Here is a 20097-nt window from a genome sequence, read left to right on the forward strand (position 1 = left end):
TCCATAATTTGTTGTTTTGTTGATGGTGGTGGAAAACGTTGCCTCAGGAGCTGCTCTAGAATCTCCAATAAGTGTTGAATTGGGTTGAGATCTCGTGACTTAGACACACAACAAACACCTTAAACCACCGTATGCTCCTTTAATGAAGACCCCTCTTTCAAAGTCATTGAGATCTCTTCTTCTAGTCATGGTATCCAAAACAATGGGCAACTGGGCATTTCTACACACGACCCTAAGCATGATGGGATGTTAATTGATTAATTAACTCAGGAACCACACTTGTGTCGAAGCACCTGCTTTCATTATACTTTATATCCCTCATTTACTCAGGTGTTTTCTTTATTTTGGCAGGTTCCTGTATATATTCTGTACATTTTGCATCAGGGGTATATATAGATACAGTAGGCCTAGCAATGATCCTACTTAGCCACTGTTATCAGTAAATTAAAAATATTACACAGACAGGTTAAGAGGTAAGATGTTATCCAACTTTGTTCACCTGGGGTGTATTCACGGGGAACCAAATGGACCAAAAATTCTAATTTCGTAAGCAAAACGTTTTGCATTGCAAAGTGCTTTGCTACAGTTTGTTACATTGTGCACTAATGAATACACCCCTGCTGCTCTGTAATGATCCTGATGTGTTTGCGAAACCCCACTGTTTTCAGCAGCTCCAAAACATACTTCCTTATTCAGTCACATGACGTGTAACTCTAGTGCAGTGGTTCTCAATCCTGGTCCTTGGGACCCAAAGGGGTTGCACAGTTTTGTTTTTGCCCTAGCACTACACACCTGATTCCAATCATCAAAGCCTGATGAGGAGTTGTTGATTTGAATCAGGTGTGTAGTGCTAGGACAAAAGCAAAACTGTGCAACCCCTTTGGGTCCCCAGGACCGAGATTGAGAACCACTGCTCTAGTGTATGGGATACAAACTCTGTGTGACTCTGAGGCTGACCTAATATAGACACCATACTGTCATACTATGGACACCATACTGGGGCGGCAGGGTAGTGGTTAGAGCGTTGGACTAGTAACCGAAAGGTTGCAAGTTTGAATCCCTGAGCTGACAAGGTACAAATCTAGTCCCAATATGGACACCGTGCTGTCATATTATGGACACCATAATGTCATACTATGGACACTGTACTGTGATACCATGGACACCATACTGTCATACTATGGATACTGCACTGTCCTAATATGAACACCCGACTGTCATTATATGGACACTTGAGTTGGTGATGGTTTATGTTCACAAGGAAAAAACTGAAATGTTCACTACTGCACCTATCTGCTATCACCCTGCTACAGTATCAGCTAACATGATGCTGCAACACATTACAAACATTCTCTGAACATATATAGTATGTATAAGCTGGAAGTAAAAGCCTAAGTGTTGTTGTCCATTAGTTTACTCCAATTAGAGGAGGGGTGGTAGGGTTAGGGGGAAATAACAAAGGGAAATATGTTTGAAAGAGATTTTATATATAGAGTATATATTATATTTACAAAAAAATGTGAGGTTTTGGAAATGATGCAGACAATTACATTGATGGAAGCTACAATCTATCTGCAATATTAAAGCTGATCTACTGACTTTACATTTATTTAAATAATAGTACATTCTCTGAACACCTACCTACTAACTCATAGGTCTTATCTCGACTATTTGGGTACTGACTTTATGGGCATTTTAATTCCAGTAGACAGGAGTCCATTAGCATAGCTTCTTGGGTGGCTGGAGCTGTGTTTCTCTAAATCATTAAGCTAATTATACAAGCTAATTAATCAGCAAGCTCCAATGCCGGGTGTAAGAAGCAGAACGCCACCGCTCTTTGTTGGCTTGCATAATGAAAGAAATCATTTTTAGAACTCTTGAGAGGGAAAAATGAAGGGTGGGACAAACTTTGATCTGTCGAAGAGTAAACAGATGATTTTGCATATTTAAGTGATGAGGTGGAAGAATAAACCAAAGGCTCGGTTGTGGGTAGAATACGAAAGGACACAGTACGAGCTGAGACTTTGAATTATCCCCGGCCTTTTGAGTTTGGAGAGGGTTGGATGTATGTGTGTGTGAACTTGTGTTTTGTACGTGTGAGAGCTTGTGCGATTCTGTGTGTGTGAATGTGTGTCGTTGGTGAGAAGGAGCTCTCTCTCTCTGGTCCTTCGAGGCTCGTCTGTGTTCCTTTACGTCCCCATTATCTCCCAGCTGTCGACCGATATGCAGCTGAAGACAAATCAATTAAGGCTGCTCACAGAGAGAGAGGGAGGGTGAGAGAGGGAAAGAGAAAAAGAGAGAGGATGAAACTGAGAATGGACAGACTGTGTGTGTGTGTGTGTGTGTGTGTGTGTGTGTGTGTGTGTGTGTGTGTGTGTGTGTGTGTGTGTGTGTGTGTGTGTGTGTGTGTGTGTGTGTGTGTGTGTGTGTGTGTGTGTGTGTGTGTGTGTGTGTGTGTGTGTGTGTGTGTGTGTGTGTGTGTGTGTGTGAGAGATAAATAAAGATATAGGTAGAGGTGGATGGGTGGGGGCATTGTTTGTTTACAAACAAACAATGTCTGAAAACAATGTAAATGTCAGTGATTGTATAATGAGGAAACTGTCACTTCATAAATATTTGTAGGTGTATTTTGGGTGGACACCTTTATGAACTGAAAACCACTGAGCCCGACCACTGGCTTCTCTGAACTTCCAGAGGGGCTTTGTTTGTAACACTATTGTTTCCTTTCTTGGTATTCTGTATAATCAGTGAAGCAATGAACTCCAGTGTTCTGTGATACTTGGTCAATATTATTTGGTTGCGTCTCAAATGTCACCTTGTTCCCTACAAAGTGCACTACCTTTGACCAGGGCCCATAGGGGATATGGTCCCATTTGTGTCACATTGACATCCTCCCCATGCAGAAGTCACAGATGATATGCATGATCGTATTGACACATGTATTGCCATCACATGGTTGACTCTAAATGGGTAATAAAAACATTAACAGTCGTTTGGTGGTATCACCTAATTCCATCCTCTCATCTTTTCCAGGGAAATTCCAGAAGAGTTCTGATTCTTTCATTCCTTCCGAGGCGGCATTGCTATCAACTGTTCCAAACAGGTAAGAACAATGCAGATCGGTGATACATTTCTTCATCCCGTTGAAACTTTAAGCACTTTTGTTGAAATGTCAACCCTCCACCGATGTCAACACCAGTCACTAAATGAAATGGAGAAATAAAGGAGCTATAGGTTGTCTTATAGATTATTGTCACATCACTGAGATGAATCAACCAATTGACTTCAAAAACAGCTGCCTTTTAAACAGCTGTAGTGTATACGGTATATCATACAAACCAGTTTAGCTAAACACCACAGATAAAGCATGCTAGCAGCACCCCCCCCCCCAGGGGAAGCAGGTCTATTGCTGTTCCTCTCCATAGAGTCTCCATAGAGTCTCCATAGAGTCTCCGCACTGGTGACGGAAGGGAGGCCTATCTCCACATGTCCACCGGGGGAGAGAGGAAGTGGAGTTGGACAGGTTTTTATTTGTGTAGAGCTTACAGTGGGGTGTGCAGAGAGCTAGTTGACACACACTCACACACACACACAGGCTGTCTCTCCCTGTCATCACTGGAGGGTCCCAAGCCATTCCCTTCCCTAGAGGTATCTCCTCGACAGCGAGCTGGAAACTCTACCCTTCAGACAGACAACAACTCCAACAGCCAACACTGCACACCTACACTGGCTTTTCAACTGTACTGTTACTCTGTAAACATACCATTATGTAGGGGATAATCAGTAAGGGGCTATGAGTTTTATGTGAAATAATGCACAACGTGGAAGGTGTGTGCCACGACGCGCTAGCCGTGTCACTAACCTTTCACAGAGATTCATTCTTTTTCAGAGAACGCATGGCGTCTGATAGAAATGTAGGCAACTACTGTAGAAATATGTTCAACATCCACTGAAGTAGCTAGCAAGTTTACAAGATAGCTACAGTAGTTGCCTTGGTAACCAAACAGACTTGCTAGCTTAGCAAACCAAACCATCAGTCCTAGCTTGCAATTATGAAATTGAATTCAACATTGCCAATAATGTTCAGATTTTGCTTTCAAAGCATCTCAAACATGTAAGAACATGGGTACCAACATATTTAAAAAAAATGTATTGACATAATTTCATTAAAAACATTATTTTAGAGATATAGTCCCGTGGATGGATCTAGAGTAGGAGGATCTAGAGTTGCTACCCAAGCCGACTGGTTGTTCATTCTATCGGTTAGGTTGCCAGAGACGCAACCCAGTCGTGAAGTCTTTTTTGTTCTATGTACTGTATATCTATGGACACGACCCAGTCATTCGTTCTAAGTGTTCCGATGCCAAGCTGGCTGGAAATGTCCTTATCCCTTGCTTACTAGCTAGCCAACTACGGCTAACACAGTCACGCCAAACAGTGCAGCCAAAATAGCTGCATACATCCATAATAATGAGCTAGTGATGTGCGATTTCCTGGCATAGGACACTTTTCAGAGGAAGGACACTTTTCAGAGGTGCTAGCCAATACACAGCTAACACAATAATTTCAAACTTAAACAGAAAATACAGCATACCAGATGCATTTTGTTTCGTTTGACCTGTTTTCTATTGAAATCCCTTTGTATATATCCATACAAATTATGGTGATTCATGATTTCGATTGGCTGAGAAAATATTTCTGTCTCGTCCTGACAAGTTAATCCTCAATGGGACAGTGAAGATCACATTTCAATACTGAAACTACGTTGCAAAGGTCAGAGAGACAGATAGCAAGGTTTATACAAATATCTGCTGCTGAAAACCAAATGCTAGCTTAAAAGAAAGGGGAGATAATGTCTCGATGCTTTTTTACAGTGGAGATACATTTTTGAAATTGCCTGGTTGGGCTGATGAGACAGTGGATTGTGCAGAGAGATGGAACAGTGAATAGGCATTTGAACTCCATAGCCGGTGGTAACTTGTGGAATAGACACCAGTTGGAATGCAGCTTTAACCGATCAGCATCCAGGATTAGAACCACCCATTGTATAAAGGAAAAAGAATGCATGCTCTAGACGGCCCTTCAAGCCAATCAGAGGCAAGAATTCAGATCAACATTATTATCCCACTGTTACGAATCCCTTTTGGCCCGACAGTCTAGGGGGGATGGTAATGAGACCCGTAACATAACTCATGCAAATTATTATTGTGACAAAGTAAAAGTGTGCACGAAATAACCACGACAACAGAAATCTACCGTCAAACTCTAGGTTTATTTATAAACACACGGTAATGAGGGGAGCAGGAAAAGGGGCTGAGCTGGACCCAAGGAAAGAAACAATAAATACACAAAAACACACCCCTAAGCTAGACTAGCCTACTTTAACAACAACTAACTAACTAACCAAAAATACAGTGGGTGGTCCGCCCAGTTCTAACTAGTGTATTTAACAAAGTTCACCTACGGGTAGTGTATGCCCATGGGCGACTTGTCTTGGTTTCCCCCTTTTCCCACCAGCAAACAAACAAACACCATAACCAAAAACAATACTCACAGGTGATGACAAAGTGCTATGGAGGTGCTTTAAACAAAAGAGAGGTTAAGACACAAAGCGAGAGTGAAACACAGAGACCTACAGACATGGCATTTACAGAGAGATTGTGCTGAGCTTTAGAACAAACAAATGATGGGGTTTTTAAACCATGGGGAAGGAACTGTGATAGGTCAGGAAATAGGAGGAGGTGTGTCTTCTGATTGATGATTGATTGTTGACTGATTGGGGAGTGATGATTTTCACCTGTGAGTGGAGAAGGAGAGAAAAGAAACACGCACACAGGATACACACACACACAGGATAACTGTATCCGTAACACCCACCATGAGGAAATTCATTTTGTCATGTGCTTCAAAACACAGAAACGACCCAAAATAATTCATTCAAAGTGCTATAGCTACACATTCAAAATGAAAGTGCAATATGCCGTATACTTGAGGGACCAACAGACAATCTATTATACAGCCTAATGGCTGTTGGAATAAAAGAGTCCCCATATCTATCTGTTTTAATTTTATTTTGAAGAAGTCTCTTTCCCCTTGTCTGGCTGCTGCTGTGACTGAATTTTGAGTGATGTGTACTGTCCTGTAAAATGCTTTCAAGTTTTAGAGATGAGATGAGTTTTGTGTACAGGTTGGATGCTGATTCTTGATCTATACCAATTATCCTTCCTGCCGTCTTAATCAAGCGCTGAAGCTTGACTTGGTCTTGCACTCACATGTTTCTGAACATGCATATCAGACCAAAGTGCAGCACACTCTGCAGGAGAGATATATAGAACATTTGTAAGATATGCAGTTTGCTTAATTTCTTTTGTTTGCGTACAGTATCGGTGAAAGTACACAACCTTGAGGGGCTCCCGTATTCACCGTACTAGATGTAGAGATGGCGGTGTTAAACTTCACTTGTTGAGCACAGTTCATGAGGAAACTATTAATCCACTAGATCAGTAGAGAGTTGACACCCACATTCACCAGCTTACCCACCAGTAGGTGGGGTTGGAATGTGTTAAACGCGCTACCAAAGTCAATTAATAACATTTTCACTATGCTATTTGCCTTTTAAAAATGTCCGTAGATATTGTTCAGCATGACCAGTATCACGTCATCAACACCCATGGAGGCACAGTAGGCAAATTGGTTTGAGTATTTTAGATTTTTCCTTTACTGCCACTTGATTTAAACACTCTTTTTTTCTGGTTGAGGAGCTCTTTTAATTCCCAGGTTACCCACGGTTTATTATTGGGGAAGATATGGAGTTTCTTTTTGGGAATAACGAGATCCTCACATAAACGGATGTACTCAGAGACGGTATCTGCTGCCTCTTCCAGGTCATGGGTGCTGTCTGTCAGGGCAGCCCAGTCAGTGGACTCCAAACAGTCCTTGAGGGCTTCAGTAGCTTCAGGAGTCCGTCTTTTAATCTTCACCTTTTTAACCTTCTCTCGCTGCAGACGCGTTTTGTATACTGGGATGAGCTTGAACCATGTTATGATCCGAAACCCCAAGATTGGGCAGTACTTTGGAAAATGTTACCATAACAGAGGTCCAGATAGGTTTAATTTAATCGGGTAGGACATGCTGATATGATGGTAAATGTTCAGATAGATTGCACATGTTGAAGTCTCTTCCGTAATTAGCTTTACTGCTGCAGATGACTCTGTCTCAGCCTGGGATACAAGGTCATGAATCAAGACAGCAGCTGTTTGGGTGTCAGTGGAGGGGGCAATAAATGTAAACAATAAATAGTTGGACCTGATTAATTTCCCGTGGCAAGTAGGTTAAGAGCAAGAAGTTTAATGTCTTTTGTACAGATCTGGTGCTTAGTTGTAATATTGGCAGGTTTGCAATATTTCTCGTTGATGAAAGCACAAAATCCACCACCTTTTCCCTTTCCAGAGTTGATGTTTCGGTCCATTCTAACAATTGTGTAGCCATGCAGCTCCACAACAGAGTCGGGATCCTGTTCCGTAAGCCAGGTCTCAGATAGACAGATCAAGCAGGATTGTCGGTACTCTGAGAGATATTGGGTACAAGTCCATAGCTCATCAGTCTTATTCCTTATGCGTTGTACATTGCCGTGCGCAATAGATGGAAGAGGTGTTCTGTTTTTTAATCCGATTCCGAATTCCTCCTCTACTGCCCCGTTTCCTTAGATGCCTTTACTTGAGAACATGTTGATTGTATTAGTTGTGGTATTCCATTGCAGTGTAGACTTGAGGCAAAGGGTCGGAGATTAAACAGGACATCTCTTGCATATGATATCCACGGTTGTGGCTCACTGTATCCATTGAGGTTTAGATCGACAGCTTGTTTGGTGCGTTTCCCAAAAAGAAAAGATACAAAGTTACAGCCAATGTACTGCTATTTGCCTCATTATTATTTATCCGATTTAATACCTCTAAAAAGTTGGTTGGTTGAGGTAGTTTGCAACTTTAAAACACTTTAAACAAAAGAAAACACGGAAGAGATGAGCACAAATGACCATGTCGCTGCAAGAACAGACACCAGTAGCATACCTATGGTGGAGGGTCATAAAGCAAATGCCATGTTATAAATAAGCGCATACTGTACTGTAAGCTTTCTCATGCATTTTCCCCACATGGTTAACAGCTTCATTAACACTTCTTTGAGCAGTATATTATCTATTACCATAGCACATGTTTATGAATACACTCATACTTTGTATTCACTTTAGGTCATCGGGGAGCAAACAACTCTACTACTCAAGTACTTCTGTGTAAATAGGCCATTCAAAACACACCATGATCCAAATTCCAACATCCCATGTACAATATGCTTTCATCAAAACACAATCCTATCCATGGCCATTTGCCAAAAGTATACAATATATTGTGTGTATTTGCACATACAGTGACTGAAGGTGTGTTGGAAAACCTCCAGAGTGGGATAATTATTCAATAATTATATTTCATTGAGGTAGTAGTGTTAAAGGAAAAACAACAACATACTGGAGGTACTGTCGAGATGAGAAAATGAGCGTGGTTGACTAATTTATGGTAATGTAGGCAATGACTTACTTAAAGACATGCTCAGGAACTTTGGCACACACTCGGTTTGCGAATTACAGCCGGCACTCTGTTCAGACGTGCTATGTACTCTCGCCCATCGGGAGGCAAACGCTATTGGTGTGTCTGAGCCCTTATAATGTAGCATTTGTAGTAACTAATTCTCTAACAGCCTGGTAACTTCTTTTTCCAAGAAGTTGAATGTTGTCTTTCTAATAAAATGACTCAAGTCAACATGAACACATGACCATGACGGGGATGTCTAAGATCAATAGGCAGTACTATGCTCCCCAAAGAGGATTGGGGGTACAGTTGTAATTGGTGCACCTGTTTGTCTCCCGGTCCCCGTTCCCCAGTCAGGGGAGAATGCCATATGCCAGTTCAAAGGTTCTCTCCGTGTCTATAGAATCTCCAATGAACTCATAAAATGCTGCTGGGATGTTTTCGAAGCGTACTCTTTCGCATGAAATTTATAGCCGGATCTTTTTTATTTTTTCCATAACACCTTGCTCCATAACACTCAGGGGAGATAGCAGGTTGCCTAGCGGTTATGAGCATTTGGCCAGTAACAAAAAGGCTGCTGGTTCGAATCCCTGAGCAGGCATGTCATGCCCTGACCTTAGAGATCCTTTCGTGTCTCTAGTCAGGGCATGAGGCATTCTAACTGTTCTCAGTCAGAGGCAACTGTCTATCGTTGTCTCTGATTGAGAACCATACTTAGGTAGCCTTTTCCCACCTGTGTGGTGTGGGTAGTTAATTTCTGTTTAGTGTGTTTTGCACCTGACGGAGCTGTTTCGGTTGTGCTTTTGTTGCTTGTTGTATAGTGTTCAGCTTTACCATTAAAATGACGAACATGCACCGCGCTTTGGTCCTCACCTTCTTCCAACAACAGCCGTTACAAGGCAAGGGGGGAAATATCTGCCAGTGTGCCCTTGAGCAAGGCATTTAACCCCCAACAACTGCTCCACGGAACCAATAATGTCGATGAAGGGAACCCCCGCACCTCTCTGATTCAGAGGGATTGGGTTAAATGCGGAAGACACATTTCAGTTGAATACATTCCGTTGTGCAACTGACTAGGTATCCTATTTTCTAGCTGACTCTTGCTGCACTTGTATTTCTTAACGGTTCTTATGCGGTTCTCTTGCAGTCTATAATAGATTCTGCTTCACCTGGTGTTAAGTAGATGGACTAAGAGCTATGGGGCGTTAGACACATTACAGCACATTTCACTCCACAGATGGGTGTTTCAGTGGCTTCAGTGTGATGTGGTTTAAAAGCTACTCTCTCTCGGCACAGGTTGCTAGGTGATCCAAACGAAAGGTGACATTTACAAATGCTGCTGCCGTAAAGTAAAGACATGGGTTAGGAAAACACAAAGGGGCCATGGACTTCATTGCTAAGTAGTTGACAGTGGCAAAACTACGGTGTCATGTACTGGTACTGTAGAGTAGGCCTCTTATGCATGAGTGGCTGAGTACTTTTAAAGACAGCCATTAACACATTTACAATATAATTACCTGCCAGAACATTCCATTTGAGCTTTTAAGACTTCTAACTTTGTAACATAGCTGTCTGGTTCCTCAGAGTATTTTGGTATCACTTAAGTTGAAGTGGCACAAATCCACACATTTTATGACTACCAACTTCTGCTAGTGAACTATAGTTTGAGTTCATGTTAGCAGACAGCTGAGAGTCACAGCAAAATGCATCTTTACAAAACAAAGGTTATGATAACTGACTTATGGTTTTGTAACAAGGTTAACATTTTTAGTAGACATTTTGAATCGTTCACACCTTGTCAGTTGTCATAAGAAAATGACACAATGTTGTGCTGGTGTTAAAGGCATTATGTCAGGTATCTGTTTATCCATATTTTCATTGCATAAAGCCCAAATGTATTCTCCTTAGTAGGACTGTGTGTGTGTGCTTGGACATGTGTGTGTGTGTGTGTGTGTGTGTGTGTGTGTGTGTGTGTGTGTGTGTGTGTGTGTGTGTGTGTGTGTGTGTGTGTGTGTGTGTGTGTGTGTGTGTGTGTGTGTGTGTGTGTGTGTGTGTGTGTGTGTGTGTGTGTGTGTGTGTGTGTGTGTGTGTGTGTGTGTGTGTGAGCGACTGTGTGAGTGTGTGTGTGCTTGCACATATCTTTGCACACGTGTGTGAATGTTTGGAGGGAACATGCCATCCCGCCCGAATGAGATTATTTCTTACGCAGCTCGAGGGGACTCTTACCCCAGGGGTCATGTGACCGACACGACAGTGAGCACCATCACTCTTTGCCCCCGCCCCCGGCGATAGGGAGCCCTGCCGGAACAGGCCTCCTGCCCAAACTGGCAGATTCTGCTTCCCTCTGCTCCCCTGTCTCCCTGAGACACACCCTACTCTAACACTGATGTCGTGATATTTCACAACCATTACCTGCTTAGAAAAGTGAAGATATATGAAAATATGCATATATTACATTCTGAAACATGTCAGATTTGATCTTGGATTTAAACACATGAAGGAAAGCATTGTGATGCCAAGCAAGATTTCAAATCAAAGTCTATCGGTGATAGTCTATAGCTCCAACAGCGCAGTAATACCTAGCAATAAAAACATAATTAAAATGATTGGGCTTTGGATGTGTTAATACAATCCTGAAACTATACTCCAATCGCTTTCTTTTAAGAGAGGTTTGGAAATACATTTATTATAGCAGCCTGTTGAGATAGAGACATCAGGTCAGGTGTATCTATTTACAGTAGACCAGGTGTATGTATTTACAGTAGATCAGGTTATTTAATTTCAGTAGACCAGGTGTATTTATGTACAGTAGACCAGGTGTATGTATTTACAGTAGACCGGGTGAAATTATTTACAGTAGATCAGGTTATTTCATTTCAGTAGACCAGGTGTGTAACGTCGTTCGTCTGTTGAATGAAGAGAGTCAGACCGAAATGCAGCGTGTAGGTTATTCATGACTTTAATGAAGGAATATCGTGAAGGCGGTACATGAGATAACTGTATATGAAAACAACAAACGAAATGTGAAACCTATTACAGCCTATCTGGTGACTACAACACTAAGACAGGAACAAACACCCACAAAATACAACGCGAAAGTCAGGCTGTCTAAATACGGTTCTCAATCAGAGACAACGACAAGCACCTGACTCTGATTGAGAATCGCCCCAGGCAGCCAAGCCTAACTAGACACACCCCTAATCATACACAATCCCAATTACTACAAAACCCCAATACGAAAAACAACATATAAACCTATGTCACACCCTGGCTTACCCAAACATATACCAAAAACACAAAATATAATGACCAAGGCGTGACAGAACCCCCCCCCCTAAGGTGCGGACTCCGGGACGCACCTCAAGAGCATAGGGAGGGTCCGGGTGGGCGTCTGTCCATGGTGGCGGTTCTGGCTCGGGACGTGGACCCCACTCCATAAATGTCCTAGTTCTTCCCCTTCGCGTCCTGGGATAATCCACCTTCTCCGCCGACCATGGCCTAATAGTCCTCACCCTGATCCCCACATAACTGAGGGGCAGCTCGGGACAGAGGGGCAGCTCGGGACCGAGGGGCAGCTCGGGACCGAGGGGCAGCTCGGGACAGAAGGGCAGCTCGGGACAGAGGGGCAGCTCGGGACAGAGGGGCATCTCAGGACAGAAGGGCATCTCAGGACAGAAGGGCATCTCAGGACAGAAGGGCATCTCAGGACAGAGGGGCAGCCCGGGACTGAGGGGCAGCTCGGGACAGAAGCAGCCTGGTACTGAGGGGAAGCCCGGTACAGAGGGGAAGCCCGGTACTGAGAGGCAGCCGGTACTGAGAGGAAGCCCAGTACTGAGAGGAAGATCAGTACTGAGAGGAAGCTCAGTACTGAGAGGAAGCTCAGGCAGGTAGTAGGCTCCGGTAAATCCTGGCTGGCTGGTGGAACTGGAAGATTCAGGTTGTCTGGCCGATCTAGAAGATCTTGGCAGACTGGCACTTCTGGCGGATCCTGGCAGACTGGCGACGCTGGGCCGACTGGCGGCGCTGGGCAGACTGGGAGCACTGGGCAGACTGGGAGCACTGGGCAGACTGGGAGCACTGGGAGCACTGGCGGCGCTGGGCAGACTGGAGACTCCGGCAGCGCAGGAGAGGAGAAAGGCTCTGGCTGTGCTAAACAGGCGGGAGACTCCAACAGCGCAGGAGAGGAGAAAGGCTCTGGCTGTGCTAAACAGGCGGGAGACTCCGGCAGCGCAGGAGAGGAGAAAAGCTCTGGCTGCGCTAAACAAGCGGGAGACTCCGGCAGCGCAGGAGGGGAGAAAAGAGCTGGCTGCCCTGAACAGGCGAGGCGCACTGGAGGCCTGGTGCGTGGTGCTGGAACTGGTGGTACTGGCGCGAGGACACGCACAGGAAGCCTGGTGCGGGGAGCTGCTACCGGAGGACTGATGTGTAGAGGTGGCTCTGGATAGATCGGACCGTGCAGGCGCACTGGAGCTCTTGAGCACCGAGCCTGCCCAAGCTTACCTGGCTCGATGCCCACTCTAGCCCGGCCAATAGGAAGAGCTGGTATGTGCCGCACCGGGCTATGCTCCCGCACTGAAAACACCGTGCGCTCCATAGCATAACACGGTGCCTGCCCGGTCTCTCTAGCCCAACGGTGAGCACAGGGAGTATGCGCAGGTCTCCTACCTGGCATAACTATTCTCCCTTCTAGCTCCCCCCCAATAATTTCTTTTGGGCTGCTTTTCCGGTTTCCTTGCCAACCGTGTTCCCTCGTATCGTCGGCTCCTATCTCCCGCTGCCTCTGCTCTCCTTAGTGCCTCCACCTGTTCCCATGGGAGGCGATCTCTTCCGGCCAATATCTCCTCCCAAGTGTAACAACCTTTACCATCCAACACGTCTTCCCATGTCCATTCTCCAAATAATTCATCCTCCCTTTGCTGCTCCAGCTGTTGCTGCCTGTTTAAACAAGCGCATCTCTGTTTTTTCCAGCGTGTCTTTTTCTTTGACTCCATACGTCTATAGCCTTCTTCGCATTGCTGTAGGGAATCCCAGGCGGGCTCCTGCACTCGCTCTGGGTCGGCCGCCCACCTGTCGATTTCTTCCCACGTGGTATACTCCATGCTTCTGCTGTCCATAACGTCCTCCTTTAGATCCTGCCAGTTCACACGCTGCTCGGTCTGTGAGTGGTGGGTGTTTCTGTATGGCCGTTTGTCTGTTGAATGAAGAGAGTCAGACCGAAATGCAGCGTGTAGGTTATTCATGACTTTAATGAAGGAATATTGCGGTACATGAGATAACTGTATATGAAAACAACAAACGAAACGTGAAACCTATTACAGCCTATCTGGTGACTACAACACTAAGACAGGAACAAACACCCACAAAATACAACGCGAAAGTCAGGCTGTCTAAATACGGTTCTCAATCAGAGACAACGACAAGCACCTGACTCTGATTGAGAATCGCCCCAGGCAGCCAAGCCTAACTAGACACACCCCTAATCATACACAATCCCAATTACTACAAACCCCAATACGAAACACAACATATAAACCCATGTCACACCCTGGCTTACCCAAACATATACCAAAAACACAAAATATAATGACCAAGGCGTGACAAGGTGTATGTATTTACAGTAGACCAGGTGTATGTATTTACAGTAGATCAGGTTATTTAATTTCAGTAGACCAGGTGTATGTATTTATAGTGGACCAGGTGTATTTATTTACAGTAGACCAGGTGTATGTATTTACAGTGGACCAGGTGTATTTATTTACAGTAGATCAGGTTATTTCATTTCAGTAGACCAGGTGTATGTATTTACAGTAGACCAGGTGTATGTATTTACAGTAGATCAGGTTATTTAATTTCAGTAGACCAGGTGTATGTATTTACAGTGGACCAGGTGTATTTATTTACAGTAGACCAGTTGTATTTATTTACAGTAGACCAGGTGTATTTATTTACAGTAGACCAGTTGTATTTATTTACAGTAGACAAGGTGTATTTATTTACAGTAGACCAGGTGTATTTAATTTCAGTAGACCAGGTGTATTTATTTACAGTAGACCGGGTGTATTTAATTTCAGTAGACCAGGTGTATTTATTTACAGTAGACCAGGTGTATTTATTTACAGTAGACCATGTGTATTTATTTACAGTAGACCAGTTGTATTTATTTACAGTAGACAAGGTGTATTTATTTACAGTAGACCAGGTGTATTTAATTTCAGTAGACCAGATGTATTTATTTACAGTCGACCAGGTGTATTTATTTACAGTAGACCAGGTGTATTTATTTACAGTAGACCAGGTGTATTTAATTTCAGTAGACCAGGTGTATTTATTTACAGTAGACCAGGTGTATTTATTTACAGTAGACCAGGTGTATTTATTTACAGTAGACCAGGTATATGTGAAATAACCCTTCATATGCAATACTGTTGCACAATTCACACCTGAATGCCAAATACTTTACAAGTTAATGAAAACAAAGACACACATTAGTGCTTAAACGTTAAAATAAACCATGAAAACCCCCCTTTAACCTGAGAAACCAAATACAAGAGGAAACCCGTGGCTAAAGCAACAACCTTAATCAGGGAGCACTCACTTAGGAGCCAGTTCAAAGTGGTGGTAAGTAGAAAATGTTTTGAAACTAATGAAAGACAAATATGAACCGAAACATTTCTTAAAGACTGATCTGATAGCTAGACTCTGGTGTTTGTTCTTTGACATGATACAATCCACCATTTTGTGAAGGGACTAGCGATAGCATAGCTTAATTAGGTTAGCAAGACTAATCAACTATGTTTTTAGCAAACAACGTTGGTGAGGGGAGAAATGGAGGGAAATGTCCGACGTGATAGCTCACAGGCACACCGTCACAGTCCAAAACATTTCAAATTTGGATCTGTTTTAATTAAATCTCATGAGAGTCATAATCAAATGCAGTGAATAGCTCAATCATGCTTTATCAATATTGTATTAATATCCATGTGAATTCAAAATCTTAGACCTATCCATTGCTCTGTAATGTTAAGTAGGTTTTTCTGTCCTCCCTGGTCAATTCAACTATAGTTTGTTTAGAGTGGAGTTGCACAATTTTATTCCTGGAGGGCTGCGGTGTTTACTGGTTTTCACTTTAGTTGTTTAATCAGTGAATGATCAGATTATGCACTGCACAGTTTATTACATGCTCTCTCTCTCCCTTTCTCTCTCCATCTCCTCTCCTAGGTGGGGGCATTGGGGGTATTGGTCAGACAGGTGTTGTTGGTGAGAGCGAAGCTTGGGCATCAGGCAGAATGTTGGCATCTGCATGAGTGGAACAGAGGAGCCTCAGTTCTGGGTGAGTTCAGGACCCACATTCACTATATCTCTGGCACAATCAAATCTTCTGCCCTTCTGCAGTGCTTCATGAAAGAGCAACTTCCTCAGTGGGAAAGCACCATAAACAAAATCATTTGGGACAGTATGAGAAGAAATCAATGCCGACAAATGTTTCGAAAGGAATCTCAACAGTATTTATAGCCCTATAAGTAGGAAGTAGGAAATGACTTAAATTCTGCTTTGTTAAAAAATATAACAATTTTGGAAAACCGCTCACCAAGCTCTGAACACGACCAAATGATTCCTCGATACAATACATATACTTATTATATCAGACAGTGATTTAACACATTTTCCACGGAAGTCCTTTGCGTAAAAACTTGTATTTTGAAAGGTACCATTTCAGCGTATACAGCACTGTGGTCCAATGCTCGGTAAGGTCTACTACACCTATTGTATTTGGTGCATGTGACACGTAACATTTGATTTGATTTTGCCTTACCCATACTTGATACAGTATGCCCATCTGAAAGCTTAGATGGGCATAGCTGATGTGATCAAGACCTTCAAACAAGTTAACATGTTAACAAGCTGCAGGGCCAGACGGATTACCAGGATGTGTACTCAAAGCATGCCCGGACCAACTGGCAAGTGTCCTCACTGACATTTTCAACCTCTCCCTAACCGAGTCTGTAATACCTACATGTTTCAAACAGTCCACCATAGTCCCTGTGCCAAAGAAAGCAAAGGTAACCTGTACCGTAGAACTCAGGTCGGTAGACATGAAGTGCTTTGAACGGCTGGTCATGGCTCACATCAACACCATCATGCCGGAAACGCTAGATCCGCTCCAATTCGCATACCGCCCCAACAGATTCACAGATGACGCAATCTCAATCGCACTCCACACTGCCCTTTCCCATCTGGACAAATGGAACACCTATGTGAGAATGTTGTTCATTGACTACAGCTCAGCTCAGCTCAACACCATAGTGTCTACAAAGCTCATCACTAAGCTAAGGACCCTGGGAGTAAACACCTCCCTCTGCAACTGGATCCTGGACCTCCTGACGGGCTGCCCCAAGGTGGTAAGGGTAGGCAAAAACACATTTGCCACACTGATCCTCAACACTGGGTCCCCTCAGGGGTGCGTGCTTAATCCCCTCCTGTACTCCCTGTTCACCCACGACTGCGTGGCCAGCAAGACTCCAAAACCATCATTAAGTTTGCTGATGACACAACAGTGATCACTGACAACGATGAGAGAGCCTATAGGGAGAAGGTCAGAGACCTCACAGTTTGATGCCAGGACAACAACCTATCCCTCAATGTGAGCAAAACAAAGGAGCTGTGATTGTGGACTATTGGAAATGAACATCGACGGGGCTGTAGTGGCGCGGGTTGAAAGTTTCACGTTCCTTGGTGTCCACATCACCAACTAACTATCACAGTCCAAACATACCAAGACAGTCATGAAGAGGGAACGACAACACCTTTCCCCCCTCATGATACTAAAAAAGTTTGGCAATGGTCCCTAGATCCTCAAAAAGTTCTACAGCTGCACCATGGAGAGAATCCTGACCGGTTGCATCACCACCTGGTATGGCAACTGCTTGGCATCCGACCAAAAGGCGCTACAGAGGATAGTGTGTATTGCCTAGTACATCATTGGGGCCAAGTTTCCTGCCATCCAGGACCTACAGTATATACTAAGCGGTGTCAAAGACTCAAGTCACCCAAGTTATAGACTGTTCTCTCTGCTACCACATGGCAAACAGTACCGGAACACCAAGTCTAGGACCAAAAGGCTCCTTAATTAACAGCTTCTACCCCAAGCCATAAGACTGCTGAACAATTAATCAAATGCCACCCAGACTATTTACATTGACTCTGCTACTACTCGCTGTGTATTATCTATGTATAGTCATTTTACCCCTACCTACAAATTACCTCAACTAACCTGTACCCCCACACATTGACTCTGCACCTGTACCCCCTGTATATAGCCTCGTTATTGTCATGTCATTTGCTTGTGCTATTTTTATAAATTTTTATTACATTAGCTTATTTAGTAAATGTTCTCTTAACTCTGTTTCTTGAACTGGGCTCCCGAGTGGCGCAGCAGTCTAAGGCACTGCATCTCACTGCTAGAGGCGTCACTACAGACTCCAGGCTGTATCACAACCGGCTGTGATTGGGAGTCCCATAGGGCGGCACAATTGGCCCAGTGTTGTCCGGGTTAGGGTTTGCCTGGGGTAGGCCATCATTGCAAATAATAATGTGTTCTTAACTGACTTGCCAAGTTAAATAAAGGTTCAATCAAAAACACTTTTTTTTTGTTAAGGGCTTGTAAGTAAGCATTTCACGGTAAGGTCTACCTATACCTGTTGTGTTCGGCACATGTGACAAATAAAATTGGATTGATTTGATCCATTATATCCTCCATACCCATGTCCTGCTCCCTCATTCATACCAACGACTTACCAATCTTCCATTAACCAAATGAATGACATAGTCTATGTCCTGTCCCAAACAGCAATCTATTCCCTATATACTGTACTACTTTTGAAAGTAGGGCACTATGTAGGGAATAGGGTTCCATTTGGGAAGCAGCTATAGAAACTCAGGCTGATCTGATGGCTGTTACGAATCTCGCCGAAGATGGTGCCTCTTCCTGTTCGGGCGGCGCTCGGCGGTCGTCGTCGCCGGCCTATTAGCGGCCATCGTTTCCCTTTCCGTTTGTTTCTGTTTATTGGGTAATTGGGTACACCTGTTTTGAGTTAGTGTTTGTTTGTAGGCTATTTAAGGGCACTAGGCCCGCTGGGTATTTGTGCGGGCTTGTTTTTTGTTACTCTGTTGTATGGTGTTTTTTTGTGTATGTATTCTCCGGACTATTTTGGTCCTGTTGTTTGGGCTGGTAAATTGTATGTGCCCTGTGTGTTGGCGTGACCGTTTTGATGCGCCGGAGAATACATTTGACAATCTACTGAACCCTGCTCTCTGCGCCTGATTCCACCCACCACTCCTAGTAAATCGTAACAATGGCAAAGACATGTGGTTGTCATAGAGGAAAGATCAGCAAGGAGAGAGGGCTTGAAAATGTCAGCATTAGTGGAGCACAATTTCTCAATCTGACCAGCAAATATGGCTCTCTTTTTGTTGTTGTCATGTTTACAGTTCCCACCCAAATACAGTATATGCCATGGACTCTATCACCAGTGGTTTGTGATGATGTGTGTGTACATTATGTTTGGGCTATCCAGTAGTTTGAAAGTAATATTATCTGACTTTTTCTTAGAATTTCCCTAACGTCTCTTTGCAGAGCAACAGCATAAACAAAAATTAATGTAAAAAATAGGATTCAAACTAAGATAGGATTCAAACTAAGTTACCCATGATTAGCATCCTATACACATGGGGATATATACATAAAAGAAAAAGCTATTTCAGGTTTTTGAAAAATGCTAAATTCTCCAAATTACCCATCTCCTCCATCCTCATGTACCTGGTGCCCCCTCTAAAATAATGTGTGTATGATGCCCCTGGACCTCAATAGGGCCATTTTAAATCTACATCAATATTAGCATCACTAGAATCTGTGGAAGACCACACCAACCATGAACTGGCCGATCCCTGAATATTTTTTTCTGTTCAAAGTGACTGAGATTCTTGTTTGTCATGAAAAGCCCTATATAAAAGTGCTGTATAAAATACATATATTATTATTATTATACAGACTGATGCATTATGGGAAATATCTATCTCACTGCCACAGGCCCTTTAGGTGAAACCTGTCCGCTGACAAAAAGTGAAAGTTTCCCCTCAGCTGGCCTGATACAGTGACAGGGCTCACAGTTACAGAACACATTCAGGTAGGTATAAATATTGCAGGCGGAGAGCTTTTTTCTCCATGAATTATTACAAAGTCCAGTGGCTTTATGTAAGCTTCTGAGAGCTATCTTCCCCCTAGCTTTACTGTTCCACTCTGCACCAAACAGCGGCTTGGGAACATGGAGGTGTCGTGTCTTTGGCTATGCTGGATTAAGTGATATGACATGCTATTCTATAAAATAATTTATCCGTAATTAATATTACCTGATTGAGCTAATCATGTAAATTAAATTAACTAGAAAGTCGGGGCAACACAAAATAATATTTATAGAGCTGTTATCTACTGAATAAAGTCTTAAAGACCTAGTAATAT

The 20097-nt window shown here is 43.3% G+C and overlaps 1 protein-coding gene across 36 annotated transcripts in view; it reads left to right on the forward strand.

Moving 5' to 3' along the window:
• LOC124008624 (receptor-type tyrosine-protein phosphatase delta-like) overlaps nucleotides 1–20097 on the forward strand; it is a 651437-nt gene that overhangs the window by 245075 nt on the left and 386265 nt on the right. For all 36 annotated transcript variants that reach the window (XM_046320037.1, XM_046320036.1, XM_046320049.1 and 33 more), the window contains exons 5-6: nucleotides 3034–3103; nucleotides 15801–15912. The gene's annotated coding sequence lies outside the window, so the exon portion shown is untranslated. The remainder of the gene's footprint in view (nucleotides 1–3033; nucleotides 3104–15800; nucleotides 15913–20097) is intronic.

The sequence above is a fragment of the Oncorhynchus gorbuscha genome, linkage group LG21, assembly GCF_021184085.1.
Source record: "Oncorhynchus gorbuscha isolate QuinsamMale2020 ecotype Even-year linkage group LG21, OgorEven_v1.0, whole genome shotgun sequence".
Taxonomy (NCBI): Eukaryota; Metazoa; Chordata; class Actinopteri; order Salmoniformes; family Salmonidae; genus Oncorhynchus; species Oncorhynchus gorbuscha.